General features: G+C 43.4%; 1 long non-coding RNA gene across 1 annotated transcript; it reads left to right on the forward strand.

The window, feature by feature from the left end:
* The first annotated feature begins 17,546 nt into the window (after positions 1 to 17,546).
* Positions 17,547 to 22,762, forward strand: LOC141374744 (uncharacterized). The gene is made up of 3 exons (XR_012381872.1): positions 17,547 to 17,697; positions 18,994 to 19,152; positions 21,429 to 22,762. It is a non-coding gene; the product is annotated as an uncharacterized lncRNA (long non-coding RNA).
* The last annotated feature ends 798 nt before the right edge of the window (positions 22,763 to 23,560 follow it).

The following is a 23,560-nucleotide window of genomic DNA, read 5'->3' on the forward strand; positions in this document are numbered from 1 at the left end:
CTTACAAGACCCTATGGGAGACAACAGCCATGAGTAGGTTAGACAGCCCATTAGCTTATGAAAAGAGCTGTCCATACCATTGTAATCTATCTGCCTGCATTTCACTGACATTTTTTCCCTGAGCTTATGGTGATAGAAAGCTATTTCCCACATTCCTACTCAGGCACTCAGCGGAACGATGGACAGGTTAAGTCCCAATAAAACAAATATTGCTACGATCCAAATCTTTCTATAACTGAAAGAATGTTAGGCCCCAAGTGGAATTCCATTCATTTCAAATATTTTTTTGATGTCATAAAATCCTAACACAACAAAATAATTGGGACAATGCTTGGGCCTACATTCTATTGGGATTTGACTTATTAGTGATAGTTTGATTAACATGGCTTCTGGAAAGAAATCTCCTTTGATTAAAACAGCAGCCTGGGGGAGAGCAGCTTGGGAGAAGTATGGACTTGCTCTTAGTTATTGCAGAGCTCTAGAGGGTAGAACCGAGGTCAGTGGGTGGAAGTAACAGAGTCTGATTATAGATAATCTTAAGGAATAAATTTCTAACAATCAGGGTTGTGCCAAGAACGGCTGCCTTGTGAGTTAGGAAATGCCCTTTTACCCGTCAGGGTCCAAGCTCCCACTGGAGGAATAGTCAGGAATGCCAAGGAGGCATTTCTTTGATGGTGGGGCACAGCGTCTGTGTTTTCAGAGCAGGTCACATGAACATAGTTGGGGTGAGTTGTTCTACTAATGGCTGTTTCTTCATAACCAGAAACAGGAGAAATTCCAAGCTAATATTTTTCAAATGGCTTATTCTCTATTTTGTTTTTGAATAGTATGCTTGTCAAATACGGATTGCCAAGGTGAAGGCCATCATTGTCTGAGTTAGGCCATAGTGCCATGTTAGATTATTCCCCCCAAATCTCAAAGGCATCAGAGCTTTTCTTTTTCTCTCTTTTTCTTTCTTTCTTTCTTTCTTTCTTTCTTTCTTTCTTTCTTTCTTTCTTTCTTTCTTTCTTTCTTTCTTTCTTTCTTCTTTCTTTCTTTCTTTCTTTCTTTCTTCTCTTTCTTTCTTCTTTCTTTCTTTCTTTCTTTCTTTCTTTCTTTCTTTCTTTCTTTCTTTCTTTCTTTCTTTCTTTCTTTTTCTTTCTTTCTTTCTTTCTTTCTTTCTTTCTTTCTTTCTTTCTTTCTTTCTTTCTTTCCTTCTTTCTTCTCTTTCTTTTTCTTTCTTTCTTTTCTTTCTTTCTTTCTTTCTTTCTTTCTTTCTTTCTTTCTTTCTTTCTTTCTTTCTTTCTTCTTTCTTCTGTTCTTTCTTCTTCTTTCTTTCTTTCTTTTTCTTTTCTCACAGAAGCTTTGCTGAAGGCCAGATGGTTCTCCAAGTCTGCTCCCTTTCAGTCGGTGCTCCACTTTAATTTTGTGCCTCCCTTGTCTCAAGAGGTGATGTCCAGGGCCTCCGTGGCGAGAGAAGACAAAGCCTGGAAGGCTCGCAGAAACTCCTCTATGCCTTCACTTAGGCCATTTCTATTTACTACTCTCCATTGGTCAGAGTTACATAGTCACCCAGCCCGTCTGGGTTGCAAAAGTGTCCTCCTGTGTCCCCAGGAAAAGATAAGTCCTTGTGAACCCATCACATTATTTCTTGCCAAGGTGCCATAGAGTTTCTTTACTTTTATATTTTACCTTGAAGGAAACATATTTTCTTTGCCCTATCATAGAACAAACTAAGCATGACTTCTACCTTACCACACAGACAACTGATTTTATGTAGCTTTAGCAGTTAATTCGCTCCATTGTTGCAAAAAGTTTGTCCTGTCTGAGAAGTTGGGGATGTGTATTCTCCATGTACATCCATATCCTCACTCCTGATGCTGTATTTATTTGGAGCAAAGTTACCAAAAATGGTTTCTGAGCCTCTTGTAGAATTCTCACATTTTTCTGACTTTCAGCTCTGGATCCCTCTGTGCTGGGTCTCCTGAACACTCACTGTTGAGGAAAAGGAGTGTGTTAGTTTGTTAGGGTCCTCGTAACAAGGCACCACAAACTGGGAGGTGGGGAGGGGGGAGCTTAAACAACAGAAGCTTATTGTCTCACTGCTCTGAGGGCTGGGAGTCTGAGATCAGAGTGTTCCTTCTGAGACTGTGAGGGAGAATCCGTTCTGTGCCTCACTCCTAGCCTCTGGCAATTTGCTGGCAATCTTTGGCATTCCTTGGCTTGAAAAAGCATCTTCCTGATCTCTGCCCTCATCCTGACATGGCATTCTGCCTGTGTGTGTGTCTCTCTCCATGTTCAAATTTCTCCTTTTATAAGGACACCCATAATACTGGTTGGGGACCACCGTAATGACCTAACTTCAACTTGACGACCTCTGTCAAGACCCTATCTCCAAATAAGGTCACATTTTGAGGGAAGAGACCTGAGTTTCGACCCACTTTCCTTTTTTGAACCTCTGTGCTTTGATCTTTTAGAAGAGGGGGTTGGGCTGGTGAACTTTGAGGTTCTAACCTGCTCTGAGACTCTGTTATACTGTTGGTGACACTGTAAGGTGTAAAGGCATCATGTTAGAAGAACCCATGGCTAGAAGGGTCTGTGTGGCTTTCTGGGTCCCTAATCTACTATGGCATGGCTTAGGTGCAAGGAAGAGAGGCCACACATTGTGGCTTATGTGCTGAGGGTCTTATTTTGGCAGGCAGGTGTGAATGCAGGCTCTCTTCTCTTTGACACACATATATGTATATGCACACAGCTTTGTTGTTTGATAGGGGAGGGAGATATTTTTTATAGCAGAATCTTTTATCCCTTCTTTTTTTTTTTCCTGGAAAAAGATGAAATCATCCATTTATTCTGGACCAATTACAAGCACTAGAAAGCACAGGAGGAACAGAAAGCCTGATCACAAATAAATATACACTGGGGGAGGGGGGAACAGAGGAAACTATTATTGATTGGCCTTGTAAAATCTGCTGCTGAATCGATAGCAATTTCTGGAAATGCCAGACATTTATTTTGTGTGGCTTGAACAGTGGAGATAATAATAAACGTACTTACGAAGTGAGCCTCTTGACACCATTTCCTTGAGCCCCTTATAATAACACACATACGTAATGGGTACAATAGCTCTACAAGCCATAGTAAACAGATTTCAGACTTACAGCCCCGTTGCCCACTTCCAACCTCCCCTCTGTGCCGGACATAGCATTCAAATAAGTCTCTTAAAAAAGCCCAGGCGACTGAGCTGCATGAAGAGATGGGAGAGATGTCCTCATCAGCTGTGGAAAGGCAGGCCAGGGCTTGTTCTGAGGCTCAGGGAAGGAAACCAGACGCTGAAACTGCTGGGTGCTGCCTGGCCAGTAGGGATTTCTGGACCTGCCCTCTCACCCTCTCCAAGCTCTGTTCATCGTTCTTTCTAACAATGGGCAGCTTACCTTGGGTGGATGTTCCCTCATCCCAATCCATCATCTGTAGACAGTTCCTTCTCCCTACTCCATGTCAAGGGCATTTGATAACCTTGTCAGGGCCATTACGTCTGAGAGTAGGCTCAGGCATGTTACAGGAATCGGGAAGTTGCTCAATGGGCTTCAGTGTGGTCAAAAACTACCATTTATTGAGTACCTATTATGTGCTAGGTACTTCACACTCATGGCCTCATTTATTTCTCACCACAACCTTTTGAGTTACTATCATTCATTTAACAATTTTTTTTTTTTTTTGGTAAGAAACTGGGGCTCATCAAGTTTAAATAAGTTACCCCAGCTCGTGAAGCTATTATAAAACCGCTAGATTTGAACTCAGATCTGACTTTAGATTCTGTATGCTTTCCATTCTGCTTTTGCCTGCTTTGTGCAAGCTGGGATGCTGGGAGATGGAATGATAACATTTGGAGGGCCTTGAATGCCTGGTGAAGGCATGTCACATTATTCCTGTGCAGTAGGGATTGTATGAAGGTTTCTGGGAAAATATAAATAGTACAATCAGAGCTAAGTTTTAGGGAGGTCCTATTTAGGACAGATTGATGCAGGGAAACAGGCTAAAGAGATCATATGAAAGGATACAAGAGCAGATGTGATAAGGAAGACTAGGAGAGGGGCAATGGGATGACCAAGGGATGGATCTCAACCGTCTCAAGAGTGGAAAATGTTTCCCCCTCTCTCCACTTTGTCTCATCCCTGCCTCTGCTTCCCTTCCCAGCCACCTCACCTGCCCCTATTTTGGGATGGTAGGAGGATTCCCTGGAGAATATCATTCCCAGCCTGGGCCTCTTGATGCAAAGTCATTCTCAATGATACCGTTGGATACAGATGCCTGCTGAGCTGGGAACAGATGGAGATCACTTTTCCATCTCACTTCCTTAATACATCTCCATTTAGTATGGTGCTGTAAAGGAGAATTTGAACTACTAATTTGGATGGCAAGAGAAGGTGTTCTTTTTGTAAATTGGTAGATTTGCGGATCTCTGGCTATGTCTCATCTCTTCATAATGAACCTGTAGTTCTGTGAGACAGTCTTCATGACTCTGGAAAACACAGGGTGTCTTTCCCTTGAGATTTGAATTGGTGTTGAGAGTGACTCTTTCCCTCCAAGTACTCAAGGACCTGGCTCTCTTCAGATGTTAAGTCTGTCCCTGTTTCAGAAAAATACCTGGAAGGGGCACCTGACTGGCTCACTCGGTAGAGCATGTGACTCTTGATCTAGGGGTTGTGAGTTCAAGCCCCAGGTTGGGTGTAGAGATTACCAAAATAATAATAATAATAATAATAATAGTAATAATAATAAAATGTTTAAATAAATAAGTAAATAAAAACCTCAGAAAAATAACCGGGAAAGAGCTCTCTGAAAACCTGAAAGTAAAAGAGGCTTCTTGGGTGACTATCATGTGAGGACCCACATGAGTTAATTCTTCAGATGTCTTTTGTGCATGTATTTTGTGCCATACCCCATGACAGGGCCTATGGAGGAAGCCAAGAAGAATTGTACAGGGTTCCATCCTTCAAAGAGCTCACAGCCTATTAGGAGATGTAAGTTCATGTTCACAACATCTATACAAAGCAGTCTCTGGTCCACACCACGAAACTGTCACAGATAATAGGGGCCAGGAAAGTTCAAAGGGAAATAGAAAGATAGGTTGTAGTTTTTTAGTGGCCCTTGAATAAGAATAGAAAAAAAATGAAACTATGGGGTACTCTAGGTGTAGAGAATGACAATGGCAAGGTGCAGCAATGAGAAAGCACAGAGTGTGTGAGGCATCCCAGAGAAGAATCCAACTCACTGAGATCTCAATTCATGGAGCTCCACTGGGCCTCAGGGGAAGGGAGGGGTAGAAGATTCAGAAGGTGGATTGGAGGAAACTAAATACCAGGCAGAGGCAACAACTCTACACACAAAACTCTGACAATTTAGATGAAATGGACCAATTCCTCAACAACTACCACAACTTAAACAATATGATACAGATAACTTGAATAACCTTATAATTAATAAGAAATTGCATTCATAATTTTAAAACTCTCAGAAAGGAAATAACCAGTGTCAGATGGTTTCACTGAAGAGTTCTTCTAAACGTTTAAAGAAGAGTTAACACCAATTCTACACATCTCCTAGAAAATAAAAGAGAAGGGAATAATCCCCAAATCATTTTATGAAGGTAGCATTACCCTGATACCAAAATGACACAAACAGTGTCAATAATGACAACTACAGACTAATGGCTCTCCTGAATATAGAGGAAAAAAATATTTATAAAAATATACAAAATATGGGACACCTAGGTGACTCAGTCATTAAGCGTCTGCCTTCAGCTTGGGTCATGATCCCAGGGTCCTGGGATCGAACCCTGCATGGGGCTCCCTGCTCCGCGGAAAGCCTGCTTTTCCCCCTCCCACTCCCGCTGCTTGTGTTCCCTCTCTCACTGTGTCTCTCTCTGTCAAATAAATAAATAAAATCTTTAAAAAAATACAAAACATGATATAGAATTCAACAATTATGAAAAAATTATATGCTATGACCAAGTAAGGTTTATTCCAGAGATACCAGACTGGCTCCAATATTAAAAAATAGATTAATGTTAATCCACCATATTCACTGTCTAAAGAAGAAAGAACAAATGATCATCTCAGTAAATACAGAAAGAGCACATAACAAAATTCAATAATCATTCATGATAAAAACTTTCAGAAATCTATGATTAGAGGAAAATATCAACTTGATAAAGAGTATCTGCAAAATCCTACAACTACTATTATACTCAATGATGAAAGGTTGAATCCTTTGTCCCTAGATCAAGACTGAGACAAGAATGTTCACTCTCACCTCTTTTATTCGTATTTTTCGAAGTTCCAGCAAATGCAAGGCATCAAGAGAAGGAAATGAAAGGAATAAAGTTCAGAAAGAAAAAAAATTGTCCCTATTTATAGATGACATGATTAGCTACATAGAAAATTACAAGGATGTGAAAACAAAACAAAACTACCCCTCTTAGAACTAATAAGTGAGTTCATCAAGGTTGCAGCCTACAACATGTTTTGTAAACATACAAAAATCAATTGTATTTTTCTATACTAGCAACGAACACATAGACATTGAAATTCAAAATATAATGTCACTTACCATCACTCAAAAAACAAAATATTTAGATGTAAATGTAATAAAACATGTACAGGACTTGTATGCTGAAAAGTATGAGATGCTGAAGAAAGAATCAAGGGAGATCTACATAAATGGAGAGACATACTATTTCTGTTCATTAATTAGAAGACTCAACATAGCCGTACTAGTTTTCTATTTCTTCTATAAAAAAAAATTACCACAGACCTAGTGGCTTAAAACAATGAAATTTATTTTCTTCTAGTTTTGGATTTCTGAAGTCTGAGATTGGGTCTTATGAGGCTAACATCAAAGTGTTGTCAGGGTTGGTTCCTTCCAGAGGCCTTGGGGGAAGAATCTACTTCCTTACCTCTTCAGCTTCTAGAAGACATCAGCATTCCTTGGTTTATGGCTCCTTCTTCTACCTTCAAAGCCAGCAGCATAGTACCTTCTAAGCTCTTTCTGTCTCCTGCTTACATCATCACATGTCCCTTCCTCTGACTCAGATCCTTCTACCTCCTTTGTATAGGGACCTTGTGATTACATTGAGCCCATCTGGATAATTCAAAAGAACCTTCCCACCTCCAGGTCTTTAATCACATTGGCAAAGCCCCTCTTGTCATATAAAATAACATACTTATAGTTTCCAGGGATTGAGATGTAGAAATCTTTGAGGGTCCATTATTCTGTCTACCACACTACTAAAGCCATCAATTTCCTCCAAACTGATGTACAGATTTATCACAATTCTTCCGAAAACTACAGTAAGATCTTTGATATGTATCAACAAGATTATTCTAAAAATTTATATGGGAAGGTAAAGAAACTTGAATAGCTAAAACAATTTTGAAAAAGAAGTATCAAGTCAGAGGAATCTGTCCACCCCATTTCAAGACATATTATACAGCTATAGTAAGCAAGACCGCATGGTATTTGCAAAGAGATGGACACACAGATCAATAGAACAGAATAGAGAGCCCAGAAATAGACTCACACAAATATGACCATCTGTTTTTTGATAAAGGTACAAAAACAATCCAATGGGGAAAAGATAGGCTTTTCAACAAATGGTGCTTGAGTGATTAGACACCCAAAGGCAAAAACAGACAGACAAACAAAAGCAAAAACAGGAACAGACCTCAACCTATGTGTCACATCTTATATGAATATTAACTCAAAATAGACCACGGATTTAAATGTAAAACATGTAATGTCATTTGCAAATATCTTCTCCCATTCTGTGGGTTGCCTCTTAGTTTTGTTGACTCTTTCCTTTGCTGTGCAGAAGCTTTTTATCCCCAGTGTTCATAGCGGCAATGTCCACAATAGCCAAACTGTGGAAAGAGCCGAGATGCCCTTCAACAGATGAATGGATAAAGAAGATGTGGTCCATATATACAACGGGATATTACTCAGCCATCAGAAAGGATGAATACCCAACTTTTACATCAACATGGATGGGACTGGAGGAGATTATGCTAAGGGAAATAAGTCAAGCAGAGAAAGTCATTTATCATATGGTTTCACTTATTTGTGGAACATAAGGAATAGTATGGAGGACATTAGGAGAAGGAAGGGAAAAATGAAGGGGGGAAATCGGAGGGGGAGACGAACCATGAGAGACCATGGACTACAGGAAACAAACTGAGGGTTTCAGAGGGGAGGGGCGTGGGGGATAGGGTAGCCCGGTGATGGGTATTAAGGAGGGCACGTACTGCATGGAGCACTGGGTGTTATATGCAAACAATGAATCATGGATCATTACATCAAAAACTAATGATGTACCATATGGTGACTAACATAACATAATAAAAAACAAAACCCCCCAAAACAGAAAAAAATAAATGTAAAACATGAAACTATAACACCTTTAGGGAAAAAAAAAATAGAAAATCTCCTGGATCTGGAGCTAGTATCTAGAACTCTAACTAGAACTAAGCAGAGTTCTTAGACTTGACACCAAAAACATAATCCATAAAAGAAAAAAAGTGGATAAATAAGACTTCATCACAATTTAAAAATCTTGCTCCATAAAAAGTCCTATTAAAAAGATGAAAAGACACACTATTCACTGGGAAGACAATATTTGTCAGATATTGAAAAATACCTGTCAAAGAATTAATATCTAGAATATATATATATAGGACTCTCAAAACTCAAAGGTTAAAAAACGAACAATCTAATGTGAAATCAACAAGAGACATGAAGAGACATTCTACCAAAGAGTATGTACAAATGGCATGTAAATGCATGGAGTCATATTCTACAGCATTCGGGTTCAGGAAAATGAAAATTAAAAACCCATGAGATATCACTATACACCTATCAGAATGGCTGGGATAACAAAAAGTAATGACAACATGAGGAGCTAGCAAGTATGCAGAGAAACTGGTTCACTCATAAATTGCTGGTGGGAATGTAAAGTGATACAGTCTCTCTGGAAAATAGTTTGGCAGTGTCTTAAAAAAATTAAAAAAAGTTAACATGTAACCCTGTACTTCCCAGCAGCTGCACTCCTGCGCTTTTATTCCAGAGAAATGAAGATTTATGTTCACACAAAATCCTGTCCACAAATATTTATGGAAAACTTGTTCATGATAGCCTCAAGCTTGAAACAACTCAAGGTTCTTTCGATGGGTGAATAAACTGTGTTCTAGTCATACCTGGACTAGTACTCAGTAATATAAAGGAGCTAACTTGATACATGCACAACCTGTGTGAATCTCCTCGTAAGAATTATCCTGATAGGAAAAAAACTATCTTAGCCGGTTACATGTGACAGAATTCCATTTAGATTATGTTCTTGAATTGACAAGATTTTAGAAATGGCTAATGGAGTGATGGTTGCCAAGGATGAAGGAGGAGATGGGAGAGGGAGTGAGGTGGGTTTGGCTATAAAGGGCAACATCAGAGATCCTTGGGGTAATGGAAATAATTCTCTGTCATGACTGAATAAATACCAATATATTAGTTATGATATTGTGCTATGAGTTTGCAAGATGTTAACATTGGACAAAGGGTACACAGGCTCTCTGTATTATGTCTTACAACTCCATATGAATCTACAAGTACCTCTAGATAAATGTTTGATTAAAAATAAGCTCAGAGGAGACTCAAACTAGGATGCTGAGAGTTTTGGAGGAAGGTGATGTAGAAAGGCATGAATGAGAGCAACAATTCAGGGAGCTGTTTTAGCTCTTTCCCCCCCACCCTGATCATGATATGCCTGGGTTGACTGAGGTTGTTGGCATGTCTCTGAGTAATAGCATCACTCCAGTTTGTTCACTTACTTGATAAGCATGGGGAGGGACTTCTCCACCTAGTGCCCTTGGGTGACTTGAAGTACTGTCCTAGTCTGATCTGCTTCCGTGGCTTCTGGAGGGAAGTCAAGGAGACATTTATAAAAGACTTTGCGGGACTGAACTATGTCTCACTGGTCCCAGTGATAAAGTTTGGAGAAGTCACACCAAGAAATATTCTAAAACTCTCCAGAGCAGTGGGGAGGTGGTAGTGGAGCATTATGGGCATGAGTTGCGTATGAGCTTACCCACTAAGCCCACAGGACTAATCAAGAGAAAGAATAAAAAGCGAAAGAACATTGGCTTCTAGAGTGAGAGTGAGGCCATTCTCTCCCCTCCTTCATGCCCCCGTCTATGGCCACATGTACACTCCACCCTCAAGGATGAGCCAGGGTCAAAAGCAAGTGTAGGATGGACTCCTGAGTTAGAAAGGGAGCTTTTGCAGGGCTGAGCTGATAGCTTGGATGGTCTGTCCCTGCTGCTTGGGAGGGGGCTCCACTTAGAAGCCTGGGGAGGAGAGGCTCAGGAGAGTTTGGTTCTGCTTTCAGCCTGTATCCTGAGCAAGAGGAGGCCTGTTGAATATTAGCTGCCCAGCTCAATAAGAATCTAACTGAGATCTGGGGCCCAGGCCCAAGCTTGTGGTAATAACGTTGCTCTTTCTGCCTGACCTTGCCACTGCCTGGCTCCCTCAGGTAGTGGCCATGGCAGCTGGCTTGTTTGTTTGGTTGGTTGGTTGGCTTGGTTTGGGTTTTGAGTAAATGATAGCCAATTCTCTCAGCCAGTTCCAAGTCTGAATAATGGCATGCAGGACTCTCCCCAGCCTCCACTCCCTGCTTCTTCCTCTTTCTCCCTCTCTCCCTCAGGTTCAGCCACACCTGACTCCTCATTGTCCCCTGCACATGCCAAGGAGGAACCACCGCAGGGCCTTGGCATGTACTCTTTCTTCTGTAGGCTTCTCCACCCCACAGATGTGTCCACAGGGCCTGTTTGCTCACCCCTTCAGGTCTTAACTTAAATGTCACATTTTCAGGGAGGTTGTCGCAGAATATCTTACATAAAATTGTGTCACCCCTACTTCCAACACTTGTTAGCCTCTTCTCGGTTTTCTTGGTTCTTCAAAGCATATATGACTCTCCAACACTCTGTATTTTACTTTTATCTCATTCCATGTCTGAGTTCCTCAGTTCAAGGTTAGCTTTATGAAAAGAGCGCTTTTTGACTGTTGTGTTCACCAAGGAATTTGTCTAGAAGAGAGCCTGGCAGGGAGTAGGCAGTATCAATAAATATTTGATAAATGAATGAGTGGAATGAGGGAGTGAATAAAATTCTTTTGGGTGTAAGGTGGAACATATGTATATACACTATATATTTTTAATATTTTACATTAAGTATATTATTAATTAACTTAATAATTATTAAGTATATTTTAAATATACTGTATTACTTATATTAAATAATATAAATTATTTAAAAATATACTGTAGTAAAAGATATATTGAATTGAGAATATATTTATATTTTAAATAAATACGCTGTGTGTATCTGTTTATCTATGTAATATATAATATTACAAGCTTTATTTGTTTTAAATCTATGACCTTGAAAATAACACTGGACTGGAGTTTCAAGGGTTGGTGTCAGTTCTGGCTTCTTCAAAGCAGATCTCATGGGAAGAAACATTTCATCTCCCTGCCTTGGTATTTGTGCTTGTGAAATAGGCATAGTATTCCCTGTGTGCCTCACAGGATTATTATGGGAATCAAATAAAATACTGGACAGGGATTTGTAAAAACTAAAAGGCAAATCACACACACATACTCTAACCTCTGCGAGGATGAAGCGCTGTTATAGCAATGTTTAGTTATGAAACTAAAGAATTCAGCCAGTGCCCTTCCTTGCCCTAGTGATTCTAGAAACACAAACTATGACAGGAGAGTTGGGTATTCTGTGGGCCTTAATTTTCCCGTGATCCTCTGAGGTTGTCTGAGAGACTGATCTTCTGAAACCCGAGTGTGATTTGGGAACGTCTCAGGAGTGTTTCGTGAGGGGAAAGGAGAGCAGAGCCCAGCGTGTCATGGAATATTCCTTCCTTTCTTCCATTCGCCCCAAGCCCTGTGCTGTTGCATTTCTTGCTGTGTATTATTGACAGAGGAAATGCTGATTCATGGTCTGAGTTACAGGAAACCTTGTTTCCTGGTGAAGAAACAAGCCGGGTGGTGCTGCCAGCCTGCTCGTCTGCCAGTTTCTGCCACATGCCCTTCTCCTGGGCCTGCACCCAGAGCTATTGAGGAGGGGTAGGGCCAACTCGGGCTTAAGCAGTGAGGTCACTTTCCCTTGGAACGGAATCCAGCACAGGCTCCTCACTGTGCCTCTGGAGGCCCTTCCAACTCTGACCCCACGATACCTTTCCATCCCATCTCCCACCACTCCCTCCTTGCACCCTGTGCTGCGGCCACACATGACTACTCCCAGTTCTCTGTGAACACCTTGTATTTTCCAGTTGCTGTGCCTTGGCTCGCGATGTGCCCTGCCTGGAATGGCCCCTGACCCAGTGTCGGCTCATTGAAATCCTACCCATGCTTCACCTGTGCTCAGGGCTACCTGCTATGTGAAGTCTGCTAGGTTGCCCTCTATTATTTTTGTTCTCTTTTTTGGTAGGGGGTATTTTCAAATATGCACAAAAGTAGACAGAGCTGTTGGGCCAGCATCCACGTACCCACATCCCGGCCTCAACAATAACTGATTTCTCTTCATTTGCACTCGATCCCTCTGCCTCTGAGCTCCGCTTAAGAACCCTTATGTTCTTTGCTTCACTCATATTTGTAGAATTGCGTGGGAAGAAAGTGAGTCAGTGGATTTAGAATGCTGTTTACCCACCTCCCACAATGGGGAAACTGAGGACCCAAGAAGTGAAATGAGTTGCCCAATGTCATGAGACAGGTAGTGGCAAGCCGAGACCACATTCTTCAGAAGGGCCTCACAGTCTAATTGGGAGGTGTGGACAATATACTCATAACTAGTACATGCTATTGGATCTCGAGTACTATAGGGGTTCAGGTTAAGTGATTAATAAGTATGTGTTGAATGAATAAGTTAATCTTCTTCCCAATTGATTAATAAGATGGCCCCTTAAGCTCGGCCCCAAGCTGCTCCCTGGTCTTCTCCATGCTGTACTCTGATGCCAAGGCTCTGGAGATACCTGATTTTTGTAGAGAGAAAAGCCAGGTACTTACAAAGCCCAGTGAGAGTTAAATGAAAAGTTTAAAACGATAAATAGTTTTAAATAAGTTCTGTGTTATTCCAACATGGGTTAGAGAGTAGGTGTTCTGTATCTGAAGAACTAAATGCTGCTGAGTTAATTTGGACTAGAAAGTAGGAAGAGAAATTAAAAGAGCCTTACCCTCTGTGACTGGGAGTACATGTGTGTCAGATCATCTGGGAGGAAGGCATGGGAGAAGGTGTGGAAAGACAAAGTAAGTAATAAAAAGCCAGCAGGGGCAAAATGGTAATTTTTTCCTCTCGATCCAGATTTGGCTTAAACCTTGATTTTGGAAGTACAGCAAGAGGTCATCTGGTGTCCAGTCTGCCACACCCTGATTTACTATGTCAAAAAGAAAGGAGAGATCTGGTCATCAGCCAAGAAGCTGTTGTCAATGGGGTGGAAAACACAATGTGTATGGCTTTTCCTCATAAATAGGGTTAAAACATAATTTGAGAATGCTTTCCTGGAAAAAGAATCTCTTGAATCAGATTCTTTTTAAGGGTCACATATAATCAGTGCCTAATCACTGTATTTCATTGTGGGGCAACGAGATGGGGGTGGGGAGAGATGTAAGGGGGCAGGACCAGGCCTCCATCAGGCACTCTGTCTACACTGTCTCACTGACCCATTAACATGGTGGCAGTCACACCAATACCTAGGTTGCAAGGAGGTTGTGAGGTTCACCAAAATAGTGGACAGAAGGTGATTTGTAAGCTGGGAAGTGCTTCAGTAAGGTCATGATATCTGCCACTTCTAGAAGCACGCTAGTAGTAATTTGATGACACCTGAGGCATTGCCCTGAAGGCAAGAGGGGAGAAGAAGAAAGAGACAAAGGAGGGTTATTAGAATGATGCACTCACATTTCACATTTTAGTGTGGGCCAGAGGCCTGGGTAAAGAGAAGGTAGGAGAAAATTCCGGAACTTTCGTTCCTCCCTCACATTTGCCACTCTCTGTTAGTATCCCTGTGAAGATCATCATTAAAGATATCAGCATGAAAGCACAGTCCCTGTGTCTATTGTGGAGGCAGCAAGTCAAGGGGTGGGTATACGGAAGAAGTGGGGTAGTGAGAACTGTTTTGCACTTGGTAGGTAGTCTGGAATTGTGAAGAGAGGGAAATGGATAGAATTTAGGAATCCTGTGAGGAGAAAAGAAGATTTAAGATTTAATGGACAGATGGATGGGGTGTATTCCCATTTCGGCTGTGAGAATACTTCTGAGGGCAGGCAGGAACAAAATACTGCTAAAAGGAGACCCATGACAGTCACCAAGATAGATAGGGTTCCACTACAGCAGATGATGCTTTGCTTTCTGAGAAAATATTTCCTTCTTTAAAAAAAAAAGATTTTATTTATTTATTAGAAAGGGAGGTCACAAACAGTGGGGAGCGGTGGAGGGAGAAGCAGACTCCCCGCCGAGCAGGGAGCCGGATGCAGGGCTCAAGCCCAGGACCCTGGGATCATGACCTGAGCTGAAGGCAGATGTTTAACCGACTGAGCTACCCAGGCGCCCCAAAAACATTTCCTTCTAAAAGAAAAAAAAAATCCCTCCTCCACCCCATCACACATGCTCACCCGCCTGTTTATTTCCTTTTTTCAAAAAAAGATTTTATTTATTTATTTGAGAGAGAGAGTGAGATAGAGAGAGAGCGCATGAGAGGGGGGAGGGTCAGAGGGAGACGCAGACTCCCTGCCGAGCAGGGAGCCCGGTGTGGGACTCGATCCCGGGATTCCAGGATCATGACCTGAACTGAAGGCAGTCGCGCAACCAACTGAGCCACCCAGGTGCCCCCCACCTGTTTATTTTCTTAAGGAATCTTTCTTCAAGGGCATATACAGGAAGGTGTGGTCTGGCACTAAGTAACCATTACAAACTCCAAAAGTAGTCCTCGGTACAGCAAATCAGAATTTAACACTGCCGGGGGGCAGGGCACTTGCTCAGGCCTCTGAGGGACACAAATGGGAATAGGGTTTGAGACCTCAAAGTGCTTACACCTTAGCAAACATATGTGTGGTTTCAAGCCTTCAAAACAAGAAGTAAAGGCAGGGCTTACTTTTTTAGCTGCGCAGGATTCATCTTCTGCCACCACTGTCTTTGCGACAGGACAGCACTGTTTCCAAGCCAGAAGCATTCAAGGAGTGGCGGGAAGGGCATGGTCATTTAGGGCCTGGAAGATTTCCATCCGAGAGCTCAGGTGAAGGTCTGGGCCCTTGGAACCTGCATCACCAGGAGGGAGCCCAGCAGGAAGAAAACGCTTTGGCTGTGCTGAGCAGAACTCATTAGTGGTGGGGTCAATCCTGAGGTTAATGTATATTTGTTAGACTTTTTTTGTTTCCTGGTGTCATGTTTCCATGCCTAAGCCCAGAGTTGCTCTGTAGACTTTGGCATGGATTTAGCGGCCCTCTCATTGAAACGGGAGGCCAGTCTATGTATGCAAGAAAACTTCCGAGGTCTGCCCTTAAAAGGACTACACGTGATTGTTCAGATCAGACAATCAGGCCTCGAGAAGGTACAGAAAGAATGAAGGGTGCATGCTGGTGTGCTTCCAGATGTTTCACAAGAGACCCTCCAGGGGAAAGAGTCCGATTGGAGGGTTCGCTGATTTCAGTGGTGTAAATAGTCCCCTTCCGGCCAAGTTCAAGCTACCAGCATGATGGGCCCTGAGTGTGGAGTGTGGAAGAGTCATCAAAGACCAGCACACCACTGGTCAGCTGTCAGAGCAGACACAGCAGGACTCACTCAGAAGAGCAGGAAGAATTGGAATGCAGAGGCCAGACGAGGCTGTTAGGTAGGTGTGGGTGTGGGCAGTGCCAGCAGCATATGAGGACAGGCAGGAGGTGACAGGCCAGGTGGCAGTCAGCACTGGGCCAGCTATGACAGATAGTCTTCCAAAAGAGAAACAGCTACTGTTCACTGAGCACCACTGTGTGATCAGGCCTGTGCATGGTCACAAACTGTCTCCCAGCATCTCTGTCAGGGTACTTTCATTCCTATTTTGCAGATGGGGAGATTGAGGCCCAGAGAGATCACACGGCTGGTCAGGTAAGACGTGGTGAAGGGACAATTCAGATCTGGAGTCTGTTTCCACTATGCCATCAAGCTGGGGAGAGGCTAGGAGCAAGTCCTCTTCCCAAATGTCTTGGACAGGATGTGTGGCTGCTGGTGGCCGATGGTAATTCCTGGGAGTCTTGACAGCTCTGTGGGAATGAGGACACTGGTGGATTATGGAATCAGGGATTCAGTATCGGGGATAAGATGAGTCACGGGACCTAGGGCGTGAGGTCAGAAAGGACAGACTCGAGGCTGGGTCATAGTAACGGCCCTCAGCCTGGAGCAGAGCTGAACACCAGTAAGGTGACAGCTCTCAGAGCATCAGCTGGGCAGGGTGTCAATCAGTCAGTCCTGGTTGTGGCAATTGGGTCCCCGAGAAAGGGCCCTACATGGGATGACTATGGACATCTGTGTTTTATATCAATTTGATGTCTACAATACTTCAAAACTGTATTATAGACTATGGAAGCTCATTTGAAAATGCAAATGTGCATTTAATTAATATATTACTTGTGACCCTACATGACTCACAGGCAGAATAGAGGCTGTTGCGAGCTGTGAGCTGTGGAAGGCGTGAAGGCTGGGTGAGGGGAGTCGTGCGACCATTGTGGGCATGGAGGTCCAGGTGAGTGAGCTGCTGTGGGAGGGGTACAGCAAAGTGTCCAGATGTTGGTGAGATAAGGGATAAGATCCAGAAAGAGCGAGGGAAGAAACTGTGTTAAAGAAAACCAGAACTGTGTTAAAGAAAGCCAGAGGAAAACCACCTTCCATCTGGAGGATCAAGAAGGTCTGGTTCTGGAAGAACCTACAGGGCCTCCAGGGATTTAAGTTGGGGCTAGCTTGAAAGGGAAGCCCGACTGGTGATAGGTCATTGAGGAATCAGACTTAACTTCACCAGTATTTCTTATCTGCAGATAGTTTAGGTTCTGATGCTCCTTTCCTGAGTAGGAGAGTTTACTTGTATCTCTTAGCCCTAGGATTTGTGTGTTAAACTGCAGTGGCACGAGGTAGGAAATGAGGGTAAAATATAAAGAAACCCTGTGGGAGACAGAGGTAGGCTGCTGTCATTATGGATGTCCCGTCTCTGAGAGACAAGCCTCCCTCTTCACTCTTGGGTACTGGTAGCCCAAATCCGTGCCATTCCATGGGTGATTTCATTTCACCCTGCTAATAAGTGGAAAGGGGGGGGGATCTGACCCTTGGTCATTCTTCAGAGCCAGAACCTATATTATGAGGGCAAACCCTGTGAAATGGTCTTTCTTTTACATCCTTCAGATTGAATATTGGTAATTCTATCTCTAGCTATTTTGATCTCCGGGTGCTGAGAGTGTCCTAAGAGTAAACAGATCTTGCTCTTCCAGTGAACAGACCCAGTAATCAATCTCAGCTGCAATGTGATGTCTTGCTCCTTGTGTCCCATATGATGCCAACAGTAGGAAAGAACTTCTTCAGAAACAAAGGTGATGAATGTGTGAGGTTTTTCAAACCTGCGGAAGTTCCCGGAACGGATTCCCTTCAGGTACTGGACATTGGTTTGAGACCCAGAAAGGGAGGGCCCAGATGGTGAGCTTCTTGAGAACCAGCATGGTTTCTGGCACATAGTGTCAAGTAAACGGAGAACAAAGAACTTAGGCTTGTGGAAGATTTCGCACTGAGGTTACATAATCATACAGCTCTCCCCTGGTGAGTACACTCACCACTCACCAACTCAGCCTCCTGGCACATGGTTGAAACTCTGGACCAGAGCAAATTTTGGCAGAGAAGGGGTGCTGAGGTGGAAGCATCAGCATTTGCCTAAATTGTTCTTCCATTGGCTGAGCCAGGTGACTTCAGGAATATTGTTTACACTTCCTAGGGCCTCTGTTAAATGGGAAGGCTTATTCTTTCCAGCTTTCTCTCAGGATTGTTGGGAGGATCTTAACAGCTTAGAGAAAGTAAGTCTTTGTGAGCTTAGAAAAAAAAAAAGCAAAACAAAATGCTCGAGGCGGGCAACAGAAGGTTTCATCTTGTAGGCAAAAGAGGGACAACATGATGGCTGGTTTGGAAGTCTGGGAAGGCTCACCATTAGTGAGATCGTAGATGGGTCAAAGGGGAGAGTGATAAAGCATTTCCTGACACTTTGCCCAAACCTGGCCCATTGCCTGAATTTCTACTGAAGCCACATGGCTGGTGCCTGTGGACTCTGACTCAGGAAGTTCACCTGCTGCGGAGGGCGATTAGCAGCAGTGCCCACCACACAGCTGTGGGCTTCCTGCCCCTGCCTGCCCCCGCCCGGGCCCCTCTCAGCCTCATTCCTCCCGACCTCCCTCCCCCTTTCTCCTTTTTGGAACAACTGTGCATAATCCCCTCTCCCCTTCCTGCCCCTTCCCCAGCGCCCCCACCTGCCCTTTCTGATTCTGTACCAGCAGCTGGTCGGTGAGCAGTGCCAAATCAAACAGATGTGTGCGGCATTGGCCGGCACGTGTGACCAGCGTCTCTGTCCAGCCCCATCCCTGAGCAGGGCTCTCTCTCGATGGTCAAGGGCTGGGCACCCCCTCCCCTGTCAGGGCACTGCAGGGCCTGAGCCGAGAGGTGGCGGGACTCCGTGGCCTCCTGACCGCCTTTGTCTCTCTCCTCCTCTTGGCAATGTTTTTTTTATTTCTCTCAGTGTAGCACCTCTTCCCCTTCTTTGTTGCTTGTCTTGTATTTTTGTTTCTTATTTAAAAAAAAAAATTCTTCCTCATTAATCAAACTCATGAGACTTCTATACATTGCATTAGAAAAGAAGGCAAAACAGGGTCTTTTAAAACAGTTAATAAAGCTCAAGTTCTCCTAGGTGAATCAAAGACATCACAACAGGCCAGAAACCAGCCAGAAGAAGAATAACAGCTGGTCGGCTTCACCGCAGTCCGCCCAAACCGGGGGCCTTCAAGATGTCACTTCCTTCCTTCCTTTCTTAGTCAGTGGCATGCAAAATTCATGGTAATTCTCAGAAGTAGGTACCCTTGCAAGCAAGTATCTTTGGTTTTTCTGTACAATGGGCTACATTCTACTCACTCCCACCTATCTAAGTGGGCATGACTGTCTAAGTGGGCAGCAATTAAGCCAAGAGAGGCCTGTGACTCATCAAAGCCCTCTGGCATAGCGAAATCTCATTGAAAATAAAATTGGCAGGTCTAGCATCATGATACATGTTTTAAAGTATATATATATATATATATATATATATATATATTCCTTATAACCCAATGAGGTGAAATAGCTTGCATTCAGCATAGTTGCTAACCAAGAAATGGTCCCAACAGAAATGAAAAACAACAACAGAAAAATAGTAATTCATACTCCAAATCATAGTCTTAAATGTTGGTAATGATTAGTGGCTTAATGAAAGTCTCAAAATTCCACAGACATGCATGCCTTTGGCATTCACCAACTGAATATAAGTACAAGATTATTGAATTAGGCCTTGCATAGGTTTCTGTGTATTGCTTAAGAGAGTGGCTGCATTGAAGAAATAATAAACTATAAGATGGAGTTTCCCATTTTGCCCTGACTTGCAGGAAGCTCAGAGCCGAAGCTGAGTCTGATGCCTAATCCGACAATTACATTAGCCTGGCCATTTCTTCTTGCTTTAATCCAAAATTTCTTGTTCTAGTTTTGTGTATCGCTCAGTGTACGTCTTCTTTTGTGTCATAAATCGCCCCAAATTCTCTTTGGAAAAAAGGATGGTATACCAAGTACAGGGAATCCCATAAAAATGACTTCTAATGATGATGATAATGATTCATGTCACTTCACTTTCTACCTTTAATTAGTTATTTATGTACTTGTTGTAAGGTTCTCATTAGACTGCAGAGTCCCTGAGGGCTGAGCTGGGCTTTGGGGTGCGGCATCTCCCCTGGGGTGGGTGTTTAGCAAGATTCTGCTGAAAAAATACAGCCTTCAGGCGAATTTTAGAGGAAATGGATTGAGGTTTTCTTCCCCTTTGGTTTCCATTCCTTTCCTCTCCCTTTTCTCTTTCTTCAGAGAAGACTCCGTTGATGTAACTTCTGCAGACAGGCAACTCTGAGCTAATATATGGGGCCGCTACCACGGTGCTGGGTGAGAAGTGATTTTCTTCTCTTTCCCCTTTGAAGACCGTCATAAATTTTTCCTTTCTCTGCATTGTTCTCTCCCTCTTCCTGAATAAGACTCAGTAATGTTCTCCTACATAAATAATAACCACTTACATTTACATAAGCACCGGTAACATTGGCACATCCCTTCCAGAAAGGATTTGAGATGGGATTTTAAATTTCACAACATACTCTCAGCTGTGGTGGTGGCATTTGGTAGCTAATATTTATTGCGTGCTCATCACGTGCCAGGCACTCGGCAAGGGCTTTTTGGACACTCATTGAGGTCTTACAGTGATCCTATGGAGGAGCTACTGATGTCCCCACTTGCCGTAAGAACGGACAGTGAGGCTCCGGAACTTGCCCAGGGTTGCACGGGTAGGAGGAAGCAGTACTGGGGTTTTGAGCCCTGACTTCTGAGTACAAAACCCAGGCTCCTATCCTCTTACATATACTCCCTTTGGGTCATTGCTCCAACCCAGTGGAACAGGCAAAGTGGGGGCAATGAACCCTGTTGTGCAGATGAGAGGAAAGAGGAAGAGCAGTGTTTGAGAGCCAGTGACATCCAGGGCGTTGTGCTTCACTCACAATAGTTCATTTGCTGCCTCTGGTCAGCCCACAAGGCAAGCAGCGATGTCTGTGTCACAAAGGAGGGGGCCAGAAGCTGCGAGCGCTGAGTTACCTGGCACAGGCACCTGGACGAGAAGGGAGGATTTGATCCTGGGTCTGTTTGGCTCTAAAGTCCATGTTTTTCCCCCCGGGGACATGTGGAAAAACTGGCCCAAGTTCACATCGTGGGGTTACGAAAACAACACCAAGTTTGGTCTCAACGAGCGTTCTTTTAAGCGCCCTTTTCAGGTTCTGGTGTTCTGCTGGGGTCAAAGAGTGCAGCATCTATCTGGCTCCTGAGTGTCTTTCCCCATGTGACCTTGGCGGGGGGGAGCATCTTATTATGACTTGACAAGGCGGATGCAATTGAATTTCCATCTCATTCAGAGCAGAGAGAGAATAGCTTTGGGAACGAGGCTAGTTTGAAACAAGGGCTCCTGAAGCTAATTAAAAGCTAGGCTGGAGCTGTGCTTTTCATTCCTTAAGAATGTTCGACCTCATTAAATAGGGAAAAGCAAGTGGAATTTTCTGATTTTTTTTTTTTCAGGTTCTGCAGGGGGTGGGGACTCGGAGCAAGTGAGACATACTTCCACGGCTTCTAGCTTGCACAGTATCTACGACGACATCACTGTTGTGATGAAGACTTAACCCTTCTTGAGTGCTTAATGCCCTGGGAGACGGCAGCTTGGCAAAGCAGACACAGAAGGACATCCTGGACAAGCCTGCTTCAGGCTCTCAGTCCCCTCGCACCCCCCTCAATTGCAAGGGATGGAGAAAGCGTTTGCAGGCTCCAGCACCTTGGAGCAAATGGCTGACCTTTGGAAAACCCTCTCTTTCGGACACTTGGAGCTAGCTTGCAGTCACAGCCACAAGGTTCCAGCCAAAGGAAACAGAAAATTTTGCAGGCTTTCCATGTGGCCTCTGGATGAAATAGAAGAGCCTAAAACACTGTTCTGATGTTTGGACCTGGGACTCCAAGTTCCCAGCAATATGTCAGGGGCCGTGTGCTTAAACCACCAAGATGCCTGGGACCACTAAGACAGAGGTCAGGCTGGCGGAGGCTTATCCCGGAAATCTTTAGGTTTTGATTTAAAAACTTCCACATATGGGATGCCTGCGGGGTGCCAGGAACTGTGTTAGCGGCTTTGCATGTATTATATCTAATCTTTCTAGCCACCTTGCGTAGTAGGTGTTATTACCCTCATTTTAGAAGTGAGGAAGCAGAGGTGCCAGCTATGATCTTCTTCGTAACTCTTGGTCCTGCTAATAGGGCACAGTTGGAAGAGTCCTAGTTTTGTGAAGTATCTGAAATGGAAGGAATATTAGAGGTCATGTCTACCTTCCGAGGATTGTGATGAAAAGAGATCCAGAGACAGAAATGTAAATCAATCTGCTCAAGGACACCCGGCAGAGCTGACACCTTCACGTCCGTCTCTTCTTTCCCTTGTAGTAGCAGGAGAACAGAGGGATGTGGTTGCCACCTGGGATGAATGGGACAGATGTCAAGATCTGCTCTGGCTTTGGCTCTAAGCAATGATCACCACAGACATGGTGATCCTTTCAAAGGTCTTCGCACTCGATATGGTCGACCTCTCTTAAAAATGAGGGAAGAGGAAGCTTTGCAGTTCTGGAAGGATAAAGTAACTCGCCGTTGATAAAAATGGACATCCATGTCTGTAAAACGTTTTCAGCCTCTCACAAGAAGAGTGCAGGAGTGGAATGGACGGTTTCAGAATTTTCTTTTTTTTTCCATCATCTTGTAATCTTTGGTGTCACACACTGCTAAATCTTTGCTTCCACGGGCTGACAAATTTGCTTCTCTCTCTCTTTGGTTTGCTCCAAATTGCCCGGGGTTCCAGCAGAAAGTTCTTCTAGAAATGTCCCTGCCGTAACATAAACACCAGTCTCCTTGAGCCACATGCGGGATTGCCCAGACCCTGGCATCTCGGAACTCGGAAATGGTCTATGTACTGGGGTCCGGCTGCAGCACCATGTACAGAATAGTTAAGAAGCATTAGGGCTGACAGGGAACTTGGAGGCTATTTCAGACTCCTATTTGCTGAATCAAATCATACCTATTTTTCATCTGACCAGTGAATGGCCTTCAGAAATTCTCAGATAGTCAACCTGTTGGTTTAAGTGATAGGGTCATTTGCAAGGGCACAGAATAAGTAGTTTAGATGATTGGTTCTATTTTTCCATTTTGAATGTTCTTTGAGAGCCAGTTTTAATTATCTGGTAAGTGAAAATAATAATGGATAAACCTGTTTCTAAATTGAATGAAATACAAAATCCACACACATTCAAGAGTCTCTCCAGGCTAGCCTTAGCCATGCTCCCTACACTTCAGCCACCGGATGGCTTGCTAGTGCCTGAATATGTCATGACAGTGCCCACGGGAAATAGTAGTAATACCTTCTTCAGTTTGCTACCTATGATTTACTCTCTTATCAAAAAAGGATTTGACACTTGGGAGTTAACCTTTCACATATATTTTCCCACTTAACCCTTGAAAGGACCCCGTGAAAGGGATCTCTGTTCCCATTTTGCAGATGCCAAACCCAGGCACAGACAGATGAAACGCCCAGCTCAAGGTCACGTAGTGTGTTAGATGCAGGAACAATGGGTCTCCTGAGTTCCAATCCAGAATTCTTTCCTCTGTATTGCATGGGATAAGGG

The sequence above is a fragment of the Callorhinus ursinus genome, unplaced genomic scaffold, assembly GCF_003265705.2.
Source record: "Callorhinus ursinus isolate GAN/ISIS: 27379988/994484 unplaced genomic scaffold, GSC_fseal_2.0 scaffold1, whole genome shotgun sequence".
Lineage (NCBI taxonomy): Eukaryota > Metazoa > Chordata > Mammalia > Carnivora > Otariidae > Callorhinus > Callorhinus ursinus.